Source organism: Mytilus californianus, unplaced genomic scaffold, assembly GCF_021869535.1.
Source record: "Mytilus californianus isolate M0D057914Y unplaced genomic scaffold, xbMytCali1.0.p SCAF_3, whole genome shotgun sequence".
NCBI lineage: Eukaryota > Metazoa > Mollusca > Bivalvia > Mytilida > Mytilidae > Mytilus > Mytilus californianus.
In genome coordinates this window covers 35,036,060-35,053,648 of record NW_026262679.1, presented here as the reverse complement: position 1 = coordinate 35,053,648, position 17,589 = coordinate 35,036,060, and positions in this window count along the sequence as shown.

The window sequence follows — 17,589 nt, the reverse complement described above, 5'->3', positions numbered from 1 at the left end:
CATAAGAAGTTCAAATTTTAATTCCGGTCGTCTGTATGTTACTGTCAGATGATGTATAATTGAAATATCACATTGGGCTCCTTCATGATACCAAATGATTCTCAAATATACAAATCTAAACCAATAATCATGAATAATACGACTAAAGTAGCACTATTTCTGAAAGATCTAAAGTAGATATTTTTCAAGCTTCAGCAACTTAATGTACATGATTGTATCTTATTTAGTACATTGTATTCTTTAGAAAGAATTCTAAATGCATGAAAAAGGATCGATATTTTTTTTATTACGATACTGTTTTAAGCTGAGCCGGAAGTTTACTTTAAAGAATACCATTTGTTGAATATAAAATGTTTTAAATGACTAGAAATGAATATTAGTGGTACGCATACAATGAATACATCATGCAACGACAGTAGACTTTTAACATGCGGGTTTAAAAAAAATCAATCGATAAAATCAGTTTCTGAACTTTGCACTTTGCTTCATCCAACCTGTCTGTTTCGTGACAAAACCACAGTTTTATACTAACATTGAAGTATAACAAAAGTACCGAACTCCAAGGTAAATTAAAAAATTGGAAGTCCATAAAAACTGACAAAATCAAACGTTATCAACCAACGGAACGAGTGAATAACAACTGTTGTATTCCTGACTTGGAATACTGGAATATTTTATTCAAATTTTCTTCTCATATTCCTAGCAAAGCATTACCATATAACTGGCTCCCAGATTCAATAAATGATTTGACAAATCCAATAATTCAAAAGTCAAATATATATTCAACGAGAGATCGAACATTAACTTAATCCATGAACAGTGGCAATATATTTATCATATTGCCATTGCAAAAAAAAAAAGCAAACTGACAAGTAGAACTGTTCAATGTTTTGCATGTCGTCAGAAAGAACACCTTTCAAAATAAGTTCACAAAAATAACAATTATGAAAACAAATTAATATAAAAACAGAATAACCGTTTACTGTGTTTAATTCTCTCTTAATAAAGCAAAGTATAGCAGGCTATCAGAGATTTTTAAAAAACTCAGTAAAAACACATGGATTTCATTTTGTTACGCCATTAATGCGTTTCGTCCAGAAAAGATGCGTCAGTGGCATTCGAATCAAAACAGTATGAAAAAAAGCAATTAGGAAGGTAAATAGCACTGAGAACAAAATACTAGAACGTTGTGTTAAATGTAGCTAAGGACATCATTGGCGTGGGGTAGAAACACCTAAGTCCTGAATAAAGCAAACGATCAGAACAGCAGACTATCAGCCTAAAACTCATCAAAGACACCATGCTTACCATTTCGTATGCCAGACGAACATTTCGTCCAGAAAACACTCGCCAGTGGCACTCGAATCAAAACAGTGTGAAAGAATTATTAATTAGGAAGTTGAAGAACATTGAGAACAAAAATTCTAAAACGTAGTGACAAAGTTCACCATTTTTGCAAAGAGATAAAATTAACTTAATTTTTCGAATGAATTAAGAAAGTAAAGAACAGTAAGTTAATAAAAATGATGGATCAATGATATTTATCACCAGCCCAGTAGTCAGCACTTCTGTGTTGAAATGAGTTATCATTGATATGGTCATAAATATAATTAAACTGTTTAAATTTTGGGTCCTCGATGCTCATCAACTTCGTACTTTATTTGGCCTTTTTAACCTTTTGGATTCGAGCGTCACTGATGAGTCTTTTGTAGACGAAATGAGCCTCTGTCGAACAAAATTTTAAGACTGGTATCTATGATGAGTTTATTATGTCGGCACAGACTATCTGGGCTGGTGATAAGCTCGCGGACAAAACGTACATCAACAGTGGCTTCCACACAGTTTTTGTGAACACTCGAAAAAGGACCAGGCTATACTTTTGTACGCCAGATGAGCATTTCGTCTACACAAAACTCATCAGCAAACTTTACCTCCCCGAATTACAAAAAGAACAAAAACCAAGAATTTCAAACAACATCAACACCAAAACATCCTAAAATAAAATTGATCCAAGGCAGTAAAATAAAAACTAAGTCCCAGACAACAGAATAAGCAACTGAGCTAATTTCTACATATACATAAGCAGATAGCAATGCGAATTTTTAAAATGATAATAAAAAAAAAGAATTCAATTCGCAATTGTCCACGTTGATGCAGGTGTCTTCCAGCATAACACAATTGAGGCAGTAAAATATTTCATGACGTAAATAATAAAAATGGATAACATACCTCCTTCCGTTCCTAAATAAGAAAAGATAGAAAAATTATTATATTTTACGAAGTATATCTCCTTTTATACATATTTTTATAAGCCTCAATCCAATACATTGCATGAATTATAGTCGAAGCGCCTGCGTGGGTTGAGACTATCTTTTTTTAAAACTTGTTAAAATTGGTTCAATATTGGACACCTGAAAATAAAACATTGCAATAATAATGACAAACCTTTATGTAAAGAAAACTTTAATAAACGATTAACGTCATATAAATATTTCTAAGCTTAAAACATTACTTTTTTCATTTAAATTGAATAACTGATTTGAAGATATTTACAAAAACATGGTTTAGCAAACAAAAATTGATAAAAAGTTATATCAACGAGGTAAAGAAAGACAAAACATTGTTAAAGAGGCATTAGCTGTCAAATTCATGTTAACCGATTTGATTCAAATTATCATATTTGATTTATAACATACTAAAACGTATATCCAAATTATAGAAAGTGTAAGATAAACAATTTACGATGCATGCACTCGGTAATATGTATCAGCATGTCGTGTGTATTTTAGTCTAGACGCCATCTAATTAACCGTCGAAGTGACCCCCGAAGACTGCCGACGGTCATATAACCCGACATAAACATAAATATAGATATAAATAGATAGTGAACACATGCAATTGGATTTTTTCTAGGTCTGTTTGATTTCATATTATAGGTTTAGAAAATATGTTAATCATCGTTTTTACCTGTATAAGAATGAGCTTTTGTCGATCGAATCAGTCAACCAAATGGTAGACCATTGTTTGACTTTCATTATTGACATTCATTTCCTTTTAATAGCTGAACACGCCTAGTTCATGCGTTACCTATCTCTAGCTAAGGGGTTAAATTGAACGTCACATGAATACGGATTGAACGAGGTCAATTTTTTCACTTGCAAGTGAATAATTCATCAGCAATGTTTCTTAGCTTATTTTGACAAAATTGAAGCAAAATGACTGCTAAAAGCGAAGTATTATTTCACTTTTTGACTTTCTTAAATGATTGAACCAAAAAAAAAATCACATTTTTTATTTTTTTTTATTTCTCGTAGCTAATGCCCGTTCAAATACATTTGTTTAAAACAGTTAATTATATACACACATTTACTTTTTATAAGATTATGCAAGTATATGAATGGTAAAAACTAGTTGAAGACTTTGAAGATAAGACATTAAAAAACTACTTACCAGAACTTAGGAAAACTAGCCCGACAAACAGTAAACACAGTTTGAACATATTTAAGCGTTGATAAGAAAACTTTGCACAACAGTGCTGTTACTAACTTTTTATACGTGATAGGTTATCTACCATGACGTACCTTCATCTGTCCATTGGTCATTTAACTAGCCATTCATATTTACAAATATCTGGAACAACAAGGAAATGTCTTTGAAATTGATATAGCAGACTCAAATTAACGTAGTTCGAGGACTATTGTATTGAATTGCGATGTAAAATAATTAAACGAAGAGTGGGTTTAACTTCAATTAGACATAAATAAATCGATAAAAGACACCAACAGATCGACAGAAAGGTATAGAGGTCTTCAACAAGTTTCGAACTCAAAATTACCCGATCCACACAAGAACTCAAACATTTCTCTTTCAATCTAGATAAACTTCAATGAGACATTTCGATTGGCTTTCATATTCCAGTCTTTCTTTGGGCAATCCTGACACCCCGAGGTGTGTTATTCGACAAGAAAAACCTTAAAATATGAATTATCTGACTTATATACTGTAAACAAAAATATTATTTTCTGTAAAGATTTGCAGGATTTGCATCGTATTTTACCGACCACACTAAAGTTGGATATTCTTTTCTGATGCGTTCAGGTTTTAATACGCGCTACGGCTCATTTATAATGTGAAATAAAACTCACTAATTAATCTAGATATAAACTTTAGAAATCATTACCCAGGCACAATAAAGATATTACTGTAACTGCATAAATCAAGACACAATTGAATTGTTTTCACCCGATAACGGTGTATGAAAAATACAAGTCACTTTGTACTTTGTAAGTAATTTATTGTACCAGCTTAGTTTGTGAAAAAGGGGGGGGGTGCTATGTTTTTTCCCTTTTTTTCATGAAATTTTTATCGCGGAAAAGCAGATTATTTTTTCAACAATTTTTAACGAATTGAACTATTCAGAATAATTTTCTTTTTAATGGCAATACATTTTTTTTTTAAACTGAGAATCAGGATTACATTCTATACTCCCCCACCCCATTATAAAGTACGTTGCTATTATTCTATAGAAAATAAGAATATTTGGTCATTTGATTATTTGATAGAGTAAAAGGTATTTATAGATGTCAAAAGTTTAGAAGTGGCACGAAGAGAGCACGAAATCGTCATACATGTACACGTAACACGAAAAGCGAATATCCATACATGTAGGTCAAAGTATGATTTCTAATACATTGTGAATCAATAAGATATTGTTAAATCTGGCTTGTTTTAAAAGTGTTATGGAAAGTTTTGCATTATTAAATTCACCTCACATAATGTCTCTTTATTGTAGCGATAAATTAACAAAACTTCACATTATTTGTTTCGAAAATTAAATGTGCGTCAATGACGATTTTTGGTATTTCTGTGTCATAAAATAGGAAAGGAATGTTTCTGCCTCAAAACTATCAAAGATGGAACACTAATGCAGTTTTAATATTCTAGTGTTCATTACTGTGTGTCTTTGGTCTTCAAATATAAACGCCAAATTCCTGTAGATATATCATCAGACTTGTCTAAGTACAGTAAATTAAGCAGTTACAATTTGAGGGGCAAAGCATTCGCAATATGATTTTGCTGATGAAGTCATTGTTAGTCGGATGTGTTTTTGCTTAATCGAATTATGACTATTGAACAGCGGTATACTATTGTTGCCTTTATTTAGTGTCATGTTATCCATTTTCCAATGCCAATTAGTTTCAATAGTAAATACATCCCTTGTGAAATATAACTGATTTTCCGTATAATTTTGGCAGTGTGTATAATTTGAATACAAATTGTATTTTTAACTTAATTAAGAAATTGGAATAGAAATGGAAAAATTTGCTATGTTTTATTTTTTTTTGTTTTCTTATCCTCTAATTTGTTTTGCAGATTTTGTAAACCACTCTCGTTATCAAGACCACGTGCGTGTTCAAAAACATAGAATTATTGACATATACTGCTGTTTTACTGTTAAATTCAGTCTACCTAGATAAAATGCGGTTTGAATTCATTAAAAAATCTTTAGCATATCATGTATAACTATATTTAAAGGTGAAAGAAAAAAAGTACACCAAGGGAAAATTTTACCTTAACCTTTAGGACATTTTCTGCTTCTTCGCTTTGCATGTAGCATTTAGAAAGAAGAACAAAAACCGATTGGCTCGGAGAAACCATAGTGAAAATCCGGCTAAGCGTCTCGTTCTAGAAAAGAGAAGGGTACTTATCTATATCAAATCACCATGCCCATCCCGTTAAATATGTAAAGAACATACCCTGGATTAAAAACACAAATCGATCCATGAACACAATCAATTGTTTCTTAGTTTCGACATGGAAAACATTTGTTCGGGTTTTTTTTTTTATTCAGAATTTAGTTTTATTATCATTCATTTAAGCGTAAAAAGCTTCTAGAGAGAAAAGATTTGTCAGTCATTTTATACAAAGATTTCTATGGTCTTGTTACTAATTACTATTTTTGCTATAATGCATTTCTATTGTCATTTCTTTGATTTTTTTTAATTACTTTGACGCATTACATTTATCGTTCCATTTATATAATACTCAAATATTTATGAAAATAGTTAAACAATATTTAGTTCTTTTGTAGTTTAATTGGTAAAAGATATAACAGGTGTAACGTTTTTTCCTTCTCAATTTGTAATTAACAAGATTGCATATGATTATTTTCTAATAAAAAAAATCACTACTATAATATTTAAAATAAAAAATATCACAGAACTACTATTTTTACTTAGACGTAAAAATATAATCTGTACATTTTGTAAAGATAATCGATTTCCTAAATGTTTAAAAGTTTGAAATCAAACAGCCAGGCTTCTTCTTAATTATTTTCTTTACTGATCTATTAGTGACTTTTGTTTATTTCGTGTATTTTGCAAATTTTCTGAAACAAACCAAACTTGTAACTTTTATCAAATTTAATTTTGAGAAGAACATTTCCTTTTCTTTACTTTTATTTCCGCGTAGAACATGGATTGTGTAAAATCCTATATATCAGATTAATATCGCCTAATAACTTTTGAGTTTTTCTGTGGAACATTATGTTCTTTCAATTAATATATAAATTAAAAGAGAAAGGTTCGATTGCTTTTGTAGAATCGGGGTGATTTTCGTGCATGGTTTAGATGGCAAATTGTTGATATTCGGTGTTAACTTTATTCATAAATTTGTAAATTCCGGATGGTTTTTAACTAGACACTTGTTGAAAACCTCTATACCTGATTGTCTTTTTGTCGTTCTGTTGATGTCTAATTGAAGTTCAACCCAAACTTCGTTTAAATATTTAACATCGCAATTCAATTCAATAGTTCACGAACTACATTAATTCGAGTCTGCTATATCAATTTCAAAGGCATTTCCTTGTTGTTCCGGATATTTATAAACATGAATGACCAATGGACAGCTGAGGGTACATCCTTATAGATAACCTATCATGTATAAAACGCTAGTAGAACCACTATTGTACAAAGTTTCCATAGCAATTTTTCAATATGTTCAAACTGTGTTTACTGTTTGTCGGGCTAGTGTTCCTTACTTCTGGTAAGTAGTCGTTTTTATGTCTTCTCTTCAAAGATTCTAAGTCTTTAACTAGATTATACTATTCGCATACATGCATAATCGTATAAAATAGTAATTGTTGTACATAATCAATTGTATATCAATTAAACTAAAAAGTTCTCTCTTTCTATGTCTTATCTGATATAACTTTTTATCAACTTTTTTTGCTAAACCATGTTTTTGTAAATCAGATATTGAATGAAAGCAGTAACAGCTATTATATTTTTAATGACGTTATTCGTTTATTGAACACTTTGTTAAATATAAAGATGTGTCAGTAATAATGCAATATTTTATCAACAGGTGTCTCATCCCACACAGGAGCTTAGACTATAATTCATTTGACATATTGGATGGAGGCTAATATCCTTTATGAAAATATCTATAAAATGAAATATACTATGTAAAATAAAATTGATTTTCTATCTTTATTTCTTTAGGTTCGGAAGGAGGTATGTTATACATTTTCATTATCCAAATCATAAAAAATTTGACAGTCTCAATTGTATAACGCTAGAAGACACACTCGATATCGCGGACATATGAACTTTAATTTTTATCTTGTTTATTTTTTAAAATGTGCATTGTAAACTGTTAAAATATATTAGATATTTCTAAAGTTGAATCAGTTCAGTTGCTTGATTCTATGAACTCCTAATTCCAAATAATGGAAAGTGAGGATAACAAACTTTATTGTTTTATTTTACTTCTTTCAGCTTGATTTAGTTTTTTAATTAGAACGTTTTGGTGCGTTGTTGTTTGAAATTCCTGGTTTTATTTCTTTGATATTTCGGGGTGGTCAAGTCTCGTTACGTTTGAATAGACTAGTCACCGTAAATATTTGAATAAGTTATTGTTTTTAGTCATAATATTACAGACCATGTTCTTTTAAGGGAAACGGAAGTATTTACCAAAATCAGAATAAGTATTTTCTTGTTTTCGAAACCATTTCGTTATTAACCAAAACCAAATATTGGAAAGTGAGAATAAGAAACTACATTGTTCATTCCTGCATTAGGACTCCACCGTCACACACAGGTGTACAGATTAAACCTATATGTTTTTTAAAGAGCCGGTACACAAAAACAATTCTCATTATTTCTATTCTTGATCATTATCTGGATATTTATAGTGCAGTTTTCTTACTGTTTTGATTCTAGTAAATTGATGAGTTTTGTGTACCCGAAACGTGGGTCTGGCGTACAAAATTATAAGGCTTGTACCTTTTGGGTGTTAAAAACCATTGGGTGGAAGCCACTTTTGATTTACGTTTTGTCCACACCATTGTAGCCAGCACTCTTGTGCTGACATAAACTATCATTGACACATCATTTTCGAAAATTTACAGTTTATTAATTTTAAAATCATTCGAAATATTTAAAAGGTTTTTCTACCCTACTGCAATATTGGCGTTAGCCAAATTTGACTTAACGTGTTTGAAGTATCAATACTGTTTTGATTTGAGTGACACTGACGAGTCTTCTCTTGGCGAAACGCGCGTTATTCGTATTCCTTTTTATTGGTACAGACAGATTTTTAAAGGAAAATGCGACGATAGGAATATGACATAAAAACTTGAATATCATATAAGAATGACAACTGTATTTACATCACGAAACATATAGATTTTGATGATCCGTTTTATCGTTTGATTTTTTAAAATCCAGCTGTGAACATGTTGATTATCGTTGCATTTTCTATTCATTGGATACTACTTTAATTCATTTCAAGTTATTTAAAAAACATATCATGTTTCGACTAATTGTAGACGGTATTCTTTGAAAATAAAATTTCGTAAAAAAAAAATAAAAATATCGATCCTTTTACATGCAATAACAATTCTTTCTAAAATAATAAATTGTACTAAATAAGATACAGTCATGTTCATTAGTTTCCTGAGACTTGAATAATTACTGCCTTAGATCTTTCAGACGTAGTGTTACTTTTTCGTATTATTAGTTAATCTTTCGATATCTGTGAATGATTTGTTCACATGTAGTAGTCCAATGGGAGATTTTTATTGTACATTATCTTACTGTTAAATATAGACAACCGGAATTGAAATTACGACTTCTGTAGATCACCTTATTCCTGGTTGTTATCTATGTACAGTTTATACAAACATGAGAAGGTGTATTATGATTGCCAATGAGAAAACTATGGCCCAAAAAACTAACGGCCTGATTTATATAAAGAAACGAAATAAAAAATCATATTATATGATTGGCAATCAAACAACTATACAATAAAACCAACGGTCTGAGAAAAAAATTGAAAAAAAACGACGACTTGAGTTATAACTATCCCCCCCCCCCCAAAAAAAAAAAAAAACAAAAAAAACAAAAAACAAAAAACAACCCCAACCCCTAAATAATTATTACAGATAGCGACCAAGACAACCACTGAATTACAGGCTTCTTACTTGGGACAGGTGATATGTTTGGTTTAAACATGTTATCGGGCATATAACCCTCCCCTTAATTTGGACAGTGGCGTAACAGCACATAATAAGCATGATAAGATCAAACTACAAGTTTAACCCTTCTAAAAAGATATGAGTGCTTCGCAGTATCATGCATTATCGTCAGCTTTTGCTTTTTGTGTTAGCGTGATTTGCTTTAAATTAGCCATGTACTGAGGGTTACACAAAATGTTGACGTTATATACGTGCGTGTTATAATAATATTGTATTTTTTTTAGTCAAGTTAACTTTCTAGACGCATATTTCTTACTTATTCAATAAGAGCACTCTAAGAAAATAAATATCTAATAATTACATACCGGTAATCACTGAGTAAACGCATCAGTGAACACAGCTATTTATATATCTTTTTCGTACGATATGTTAATTGATGGCTTGTGATATGTTATTAACATGATACATAGGACATAATGTGAAAAACGAATCTTTATAATGCAGATTAAGCAAAGGGAATGCGTTATAATGTATCAATATGTGTATTGGACGCGACCCTATACAAATATATTCATCGATCGGGTCTGTAATACCCATACTGATCCGTATTCTGATCTTCCGTAAATAATTTCCTCTACGTTACGTGTTCCAGATTTTGTAACTCATTCAGTCCAATAATATCTTAGCCACATCATTAGGCAACCAATCAGAACTAACGTTTGTTAATTAAGTTATAATTTCAAGATGTCGTATATATCGTGTTCAAAAAAGTATAGATGATGCAGAGTATTAAAATTAGAAGATGTGGTATGCTTGGCAATGAGTAAGCGTTACAACATCAGTCAATGGACTGATTTGTATATAAAAACAAATAGTGTAGACAGCAATCAACGACAACCGCTGAATCACAGGCTCATTGCTATAAAAATCAGATGAAACTGGCTTAACTCATCAGATCGGCACAAAACGCAAATAACAAAGGACAAAAGACATTAGGTACCGACAAATATTAAACTAATAAATAAATCATGTTTGCCAGACTAAAATAAGTACACATTGTTTGGATTTTACTGCTCCATGTAACGCAGAGATAGCCAACCGATGTTCACTCAAGGTTATATCTCTTATGTTTTTAAGTGAACACAAATTCCTATGATTACATCCAAATCAAGTTATTTTTACACTTTTAAGACATATTTATAAATCCCTTTGGGATCCTTTGCAACTCTTTTATTAGATATAAAAACTGACAAATATTCCAGGAAATTATACTTTAAACGAACTTTCGAAATAGTGAAAAATATGAAAATCTTTCTCTTAAGATTTCGATGAATAGTTAAGCTAGTAACAATTTGTATAAAGCAATGTAATTAAAAAAAAACAAATCTATGAAACTTGTGAAACTTTTAATTGTAGCACCACAGAGGAGATTGACCTGTGAGGCTGGCAGTGCAAATATCTTTGGTGTACAACTTGGGACGACTGCTTGCCTGACCCATTGTCTGTTTTTGGGACATTTAGGTGCCTATTGTGATAGCCACAATGTGTGTCATTGTCGCCACTAACAAGGTGAGATTGTAGTCCTTTTATATTTTTACCGATGTTTTATTTAGTAATAATTTAATAATCTTTTGAAAAACAGCTAACAGAAAGACTCGAAGTTACTAAATCATGTTTTCAAGAACAAAAATATCAATCACTACATATCCAACGAATTTAGTATGATAACACCTAAAAATGTCTAACTATAAGTGTCGACAGGATATACATGTAGTACCATAAGTGTTCATAACTATATTGATGAATTCAAATTAATTCCATTCAAAAAAAATTTATGCGATTTTGTTGTAAGATTTACTCGATTCATCCACGAATTTTACTGCCCATTTCTAAGATAGATGGATGACGTTTCCAAGTTATTTCAGAATTATGTTTTCGAATTAGCAAATTCAGGCTTTCAGTAACTGCGAGTACTCTCAGATCGGTACTTTGTGTCTTTAGTGTTTTTGTTAGTGTTTGTCTGCTTTTTTTTCGATATGATGAGTCGAGTCTTTTTCAATTGATTTTTATAGTTTGTACCATTGTGTCACTGTCTCAGTTTAAAAGAAGGGTTTTGCGCCCGCAAACATGTTTTCCCGCGCCCTTTTCTGTTAGGGTCTGTCCCCAGACAAGAACCAGTGATTTTGTGATTGTCCCTTGATGCTGCATATCATATTTTTTTCGTTTGTTATTTTGTACACAAATAAGACCGTTGGTTTTGCTCGTTTGAATTGTTTAACATTTGTCATGTCGTGGCGTTTTGTAGCGTGATATGCGGTATGTGTTTGTCGCATTGTTAAAGGTCGCACGGTGACCTATAGTTGCTAACATATACGTCATTTGTCGATAGTTGTGTCGTTGGCAATCATACCACATCTACTTATTCTATAACATCAAAGCAACATAAGCATATTTGTCTCCCAAACGCATATGATTTAACCATTCTCAGAATTGGTGCGTTAACGTATTATTTATAATCTTTTATTTATTTTTTAGATAAATTGTCGAAATCGTGGAATGAACCAAGTGCAAATGGTGAATAAAAGTGTATGAAAGATAATTGTTACTTCTTTAGTCTGCTATTGAACAATCCATTTTTCACGATTCAAATTCCAATACTGCAATATGTACTCCACGCAATCAAAAGAATTATATTTTGCAGAATGTAATTCGTAAAACTGATTAAGACAACAAAAATAAGGGAACCAAATGTCGAGGAAGAACAATAAGACGTTTACCACGTGCCCAGCATATTGTAAGTGCAAAAAGTAGACAAATATAATACATTGACATACAACCAAGTAGTGTTTGCGCGATGTAATTTTGAACGTGAGCATGTTACATACGATGAGTCTGATGACCCAACTTCACTGTTTTTTGAATAATCTTTACACCAGAGTTATCATTCTTACAGCGAACAAAAACGCTGTAAGAATGATAACTCTGGTTGGTTGTTTGATTGTTTCAATTAATGATCAGCCATTTATTCATGTATTCGCACAGCCTCTTCTACGACCGCCTAGAATAATTCTTCATACATGATTTGACATTTTGTTGAATAATAAACCCTCTACCATCCCTCAATAACAACAACATGATTCGTGATTTGGTTTGGAGATTTGAAAGAAGTTTTAAAAATAATGGTTATAATTTGTATAAGTCATTACAATGGGAATGCATACATACGTAATTGGTTTCAGAAAGATAAATAAATTCACCATTGAGTTTGAAATAGAAATCCTGTAATTTGTTGAAACAATAGCTTGTTTCCAACAACCAGAATTTTTCCTTAGATATCCCCCCCCCCAACAAAAATGATTGATCGGTGCCTCATTTAATATTGTAGTAATGTTTATTTTTAACTTATCAACACCTTCTCTTCATGTATACAATACAATACATTGGCAAATTTTGTGCTTATCTTGATAAAAAAAAAATAAAAGTGGGTGTACCCCCCTTTTTGGGTTTGGAAAGCTAATTGATTTATTGTTAGGGCAAATACTTTATGCCTATTCATGAAGATTGCAAGTTGTATGTCAAGCAGCTATGTGGGTTTACATATTGGTTACTATGATATCAAGCATCATATGTTATTGATTTATATATTTTTTTCATGCTGAAAGGCAGTTATGCAAAATATTTTTCCATATAATTATATAAGAGACTGTTCAAATATTATTTTCCACTTCATTGCACGTTTTCCCACTTCGTTTGTCACAATGACATAATGCAACCCTTTATTTTCATGTACGCTATTATTCTGACAGGGTAGAGATTTGGCCTGCTACCTCAAATTTAACATGGTGGAACATTGTGTAGCATCACCATCGGATATAGGTACCCCCGAAGCAATGAAAAGCAAAAAGTATCTATTCCCTGGACAGTAAAAAACTATTAGCTTATTTACATGAATTTCTATATGAAAACAATAGTTTATTTCGAAATACAGTATTGTTCAAGCTTAAATATGATATGACTTTGAACTAAGAAAACGTCAAATGAAGCCATTATAGATGAAGGATAAATGTGTTTGAACAAGTTTGAATCCGTCACATGCTTCTTTGAGCAGGAACTATCCAGGTCAGTTTTTGACGATTTAAAGAGAGATAGAAAGCCAATTAAGGATCATAATCAGCCTTAAAAAGAAGCAACATGATTAGAAATCAGTATAACAAAACTTTACTTGTCAGCAAAACGTAGAATATAATGAAAATAAGATGAATTTGACCTTACCTAACTTCACATTTGTTTTTCCGCCGCTTCGGGGTTTATAAGGAGAAGAAAGCGTAGTGGCAGGAATTTAATGTTCCCATTCTGTCCGGACATCTGTCCCGCACAGTAAAACGGACACTTCACTTTAGCAAATATTTACTGCTTATCGGGAGAAGCCAGCCGAGGGATAATCATGTTTCTATATTCCAGTCAACTCTTAGGGTTCTTGAAATTGATACTGATGGTAAAATAAAAGCTAAATTTTATGACAATTAAAGGCGAAAGATACCAAAGGGACATCCAAACTCATAAGTCAAATATAAACTGACAACGCCACGGCAAAAAAAAAAGACCAAAAGACGAACAACTGTACACAAAACACAACATAGAAAACTAAAGACTGAGCAACATGAACCCCACCAAAAACCGGGGGTGATCTCATGTGCTCAATCCAGATTTCATGATATAAGTTTTCCTCTAGTTAACTTCTAGAGTTGTAGCATACATCTTCTTCAGCATCTTGGTTGATGAGATATGATATAGCTTGTTTTCATGATGGTGATTTCACTCTAAAACAACTCTAGTATGATTAAAAGGAAAAGGACACGATGATCAAAATGATCATATTATTCACGAGCCATAATTCGTTTCACGCAATGAATAGATTGATAATTGCGATGTCCAAAGTCTCAATAATAACTAGTTATATTATAGCTATGTTTTGGTTTCCACATGCTCACTATACTAGCAATTATTTATTTTGGTTATATCCCTTGCTTTGATACTTACAAACGAATGCGATATTTGAAAAGTGTAACTAGGACAAGATGCTTACCCTGTCTCGTCCTTACTCTATTTGGAGATTATGCGATTCCAATTGTTTCATTCACTTTTTATCGGTTTTATACCTGGACTTCGAAATATTAAATTAACAACGCTATGTTTACATGTAAGACTCTGTACCGCGATGGTAATCCGAACCGCGATAGTCACGCTGATGAGCGATGGTTTGACGCTGAAATGTGTTTTTGATCACGTCGAAGTGCGATTGTGGCATTGCGTCGCTATCTTTTCGATAGCTACGCCGAACTGCGATGGTGGTTACGCTGATGTGCGATGGATTACATAAACTATCTTTTCAACGTTTTTCATGTTCACATATTGATGAAAAAGTCAATTTGTTTGTTAGAAGCAGCTTTTCATGTTTATTAAGTAAATCATCGAGACTATCACCCTATAAGACGTTTTTAAACTAGAGACAGAGAAACTGAAATGGGTCGATTTTGGCGCGCAATGTTGTGAGAGTTACATCATAAACGGTGTGACGTCAACGTGGGTCATTTGCATAGCTAGGTCAGTAGTATTATTCATTGACAATGTGGCTGCATATTGATGCATTTACTAAAATGAGTGCAAATAATCGATATAATAAGATAAAATCGTTAGTGGATTAAATATTTAATTATACAGACATCATGGAAAATCTACAGAATTCGATATTTCATAAGGAACAACCATGGAACTAAGGAAAACGCGCGTGAAATTCCCCGATGTAATGGGTAGCAACGTCCGGGGATATGGGTTAGCAACACTCAGGGGCTATGGGTTTTGTAACGACGTGCGTTAACCAATCCAAAACCCTAGAAATATACTAAGCCGGGGATAAAAGTAAATGACTGCTTTCTGGCGGTTTCACCTCGGGACTAACAGTTCACCACTCAGTAGTAATAATTCAAAGTAATTAAGCCGTTGTCACTGTGATGATAGATTTAAAAAAATATTCTTGCATTAAAAACCATAAAAAGACAACACATTCCATTAACCGTAAACTTCACAGACAAAACTGTAAATATTATTTGATAAATTAGAGACTATAACAATTTAATCACATCTCGTATAAACGTTTTCCTGTCAAAAAAGACGCTTTTCTTCGTTTTGTATTTTCATAGATTTGAATATTCAGTACGAAGCAATGTATTGTAATAAAAAGATACCTACAAAGACAGAAACAGAATATGTTATAAATAAAAACAGTGACGACATTTACAGAATCTTTATTGTATAGGAATTATAAGAAGGTCTGAAAGTGCATGTAATGCTACAGGTAATTTAATATATATCACAATAGTTTTGGATGTATACTCTTAATATAACTTATAACGTAGTCTTTTGAGTTTATTTTAGTGTTATAAAAGTATTCGAATAGGATTAGGAATATACAGTTAATTGCTCTGTTACCGTGTGTCTTTATTTCAACTTAATTATATCAAAAAATCATTATTATTAAATGATTCAATTTGTTGCTGCAGTTTTAGAAAATCTATAGTATTCACAAATTCAGCAGGGCTATGTTGTTTTGGGTTCCATATTCATTGCGTAAATATAGTAGAAAAAAAATGTAAACAATTGTCAGTCTATGTAGCTCTACTTAGCAGGCTTAGAAAATGAGAATCAATAACAATGTGCACAACCGATCGCCAAAGATGTAAGTAATATTTTTCTCAAAATACACTATATCTATGAATATCTATTGAAGTATCATTAAATCTTTTCCAAGAAACAATTTCAGATTTCCACTCCGGAGATACAAAGTGTCTTGAAGTTTTATATTTTTCTTCTCTAGTTTTCGGTCGATGAGTATCAGCGAGACGGAAGAACGTATCGTTGTTCACACACGGAGCTGTAATAAATTTACGTACTGGTGGAGTAGGGGGACGAATCGTTACTGTATATGATGGTCTGGCGGTTTTATTTCTGAAATAGAGATTTTATACATGTACAAAAAAAGTTAATAAAAATTCTTATTAGAAAATCTATTAATAAGATAAATGTTAATTCAATTTTGATTTTTTAAAAGTATTTTGATCAGAGTTTTCTTCTCTTCTTTTATAGCACAGAATAGAATTACCATCTATGAAATAACTGCATGTAATATCTATATTATAATATGTATGTGTGGATATTATCAGGCTTAAGATTGAATGCTATATCTAGTTCCAGTGCTGACCAGATAACCAACAAGCCTATGATAACATAAGTGTCAAATCCCTTTTACGTTCAAGAATGGACTGGATGGAAAACCTACCTGTATTAAGGTGTTCGCTACTCTGTTTCAAAATAGCAAGCTTTTTTTAAGGCTGTTATGAATTGGTAGTATATAAATAAAGGAACTAAATTAGCAGAAAAAATGAAGGGCCGGTGTGCTTGTTTACGAGATATAAACCACTGAAGATTTGGCGGGGAATGATTCTCTCTAGAGTTTTCTTACATTTAACATTGGCACCTTTTTTCATTCAAAAAGTATGAAAAAATAACAAGGATTTTATAAGATTTTCAAGTATGGCTTTTTAAACTATATGTCATAAAATTATGAAAAGAAAAGTAAGGGTTAGCGGGCAAAATTTTTAATGGTACTACATTGATAAAACCAGAGGATTCCGAATATCTGACGAAAATAAAAAAACAAGAGGAGCGAACATTCTTAACACAAATCTCTACACAAATAAATGAATTTCCTTGCAAATCAACTGTCGTAAAGAATGATTCACGAAATGAAATGCTAGTTTTAAGTATTTTGAGTCGAATCAGCACTCTATAAACCGGGAATGTTCTTTCGGCACTTCATCGCATAAAACAAGGATAGTAGTCATTTGATAAACTTTCTTAGTATAGCATAATTATAAAAAAAAAACCTGACACAGCAGCAACATTCAATCAAGGAATTGTATATCTAGATCTATATATAATGTCAAGTTTATAATCTGTACATGTTATCTTCAGCACATTTGAAGTATTTACAATAACTTTAATATATAAGTTGACAGATGCAGTTAAGTTCCAATTTCAAGTTGTTTTTTTTT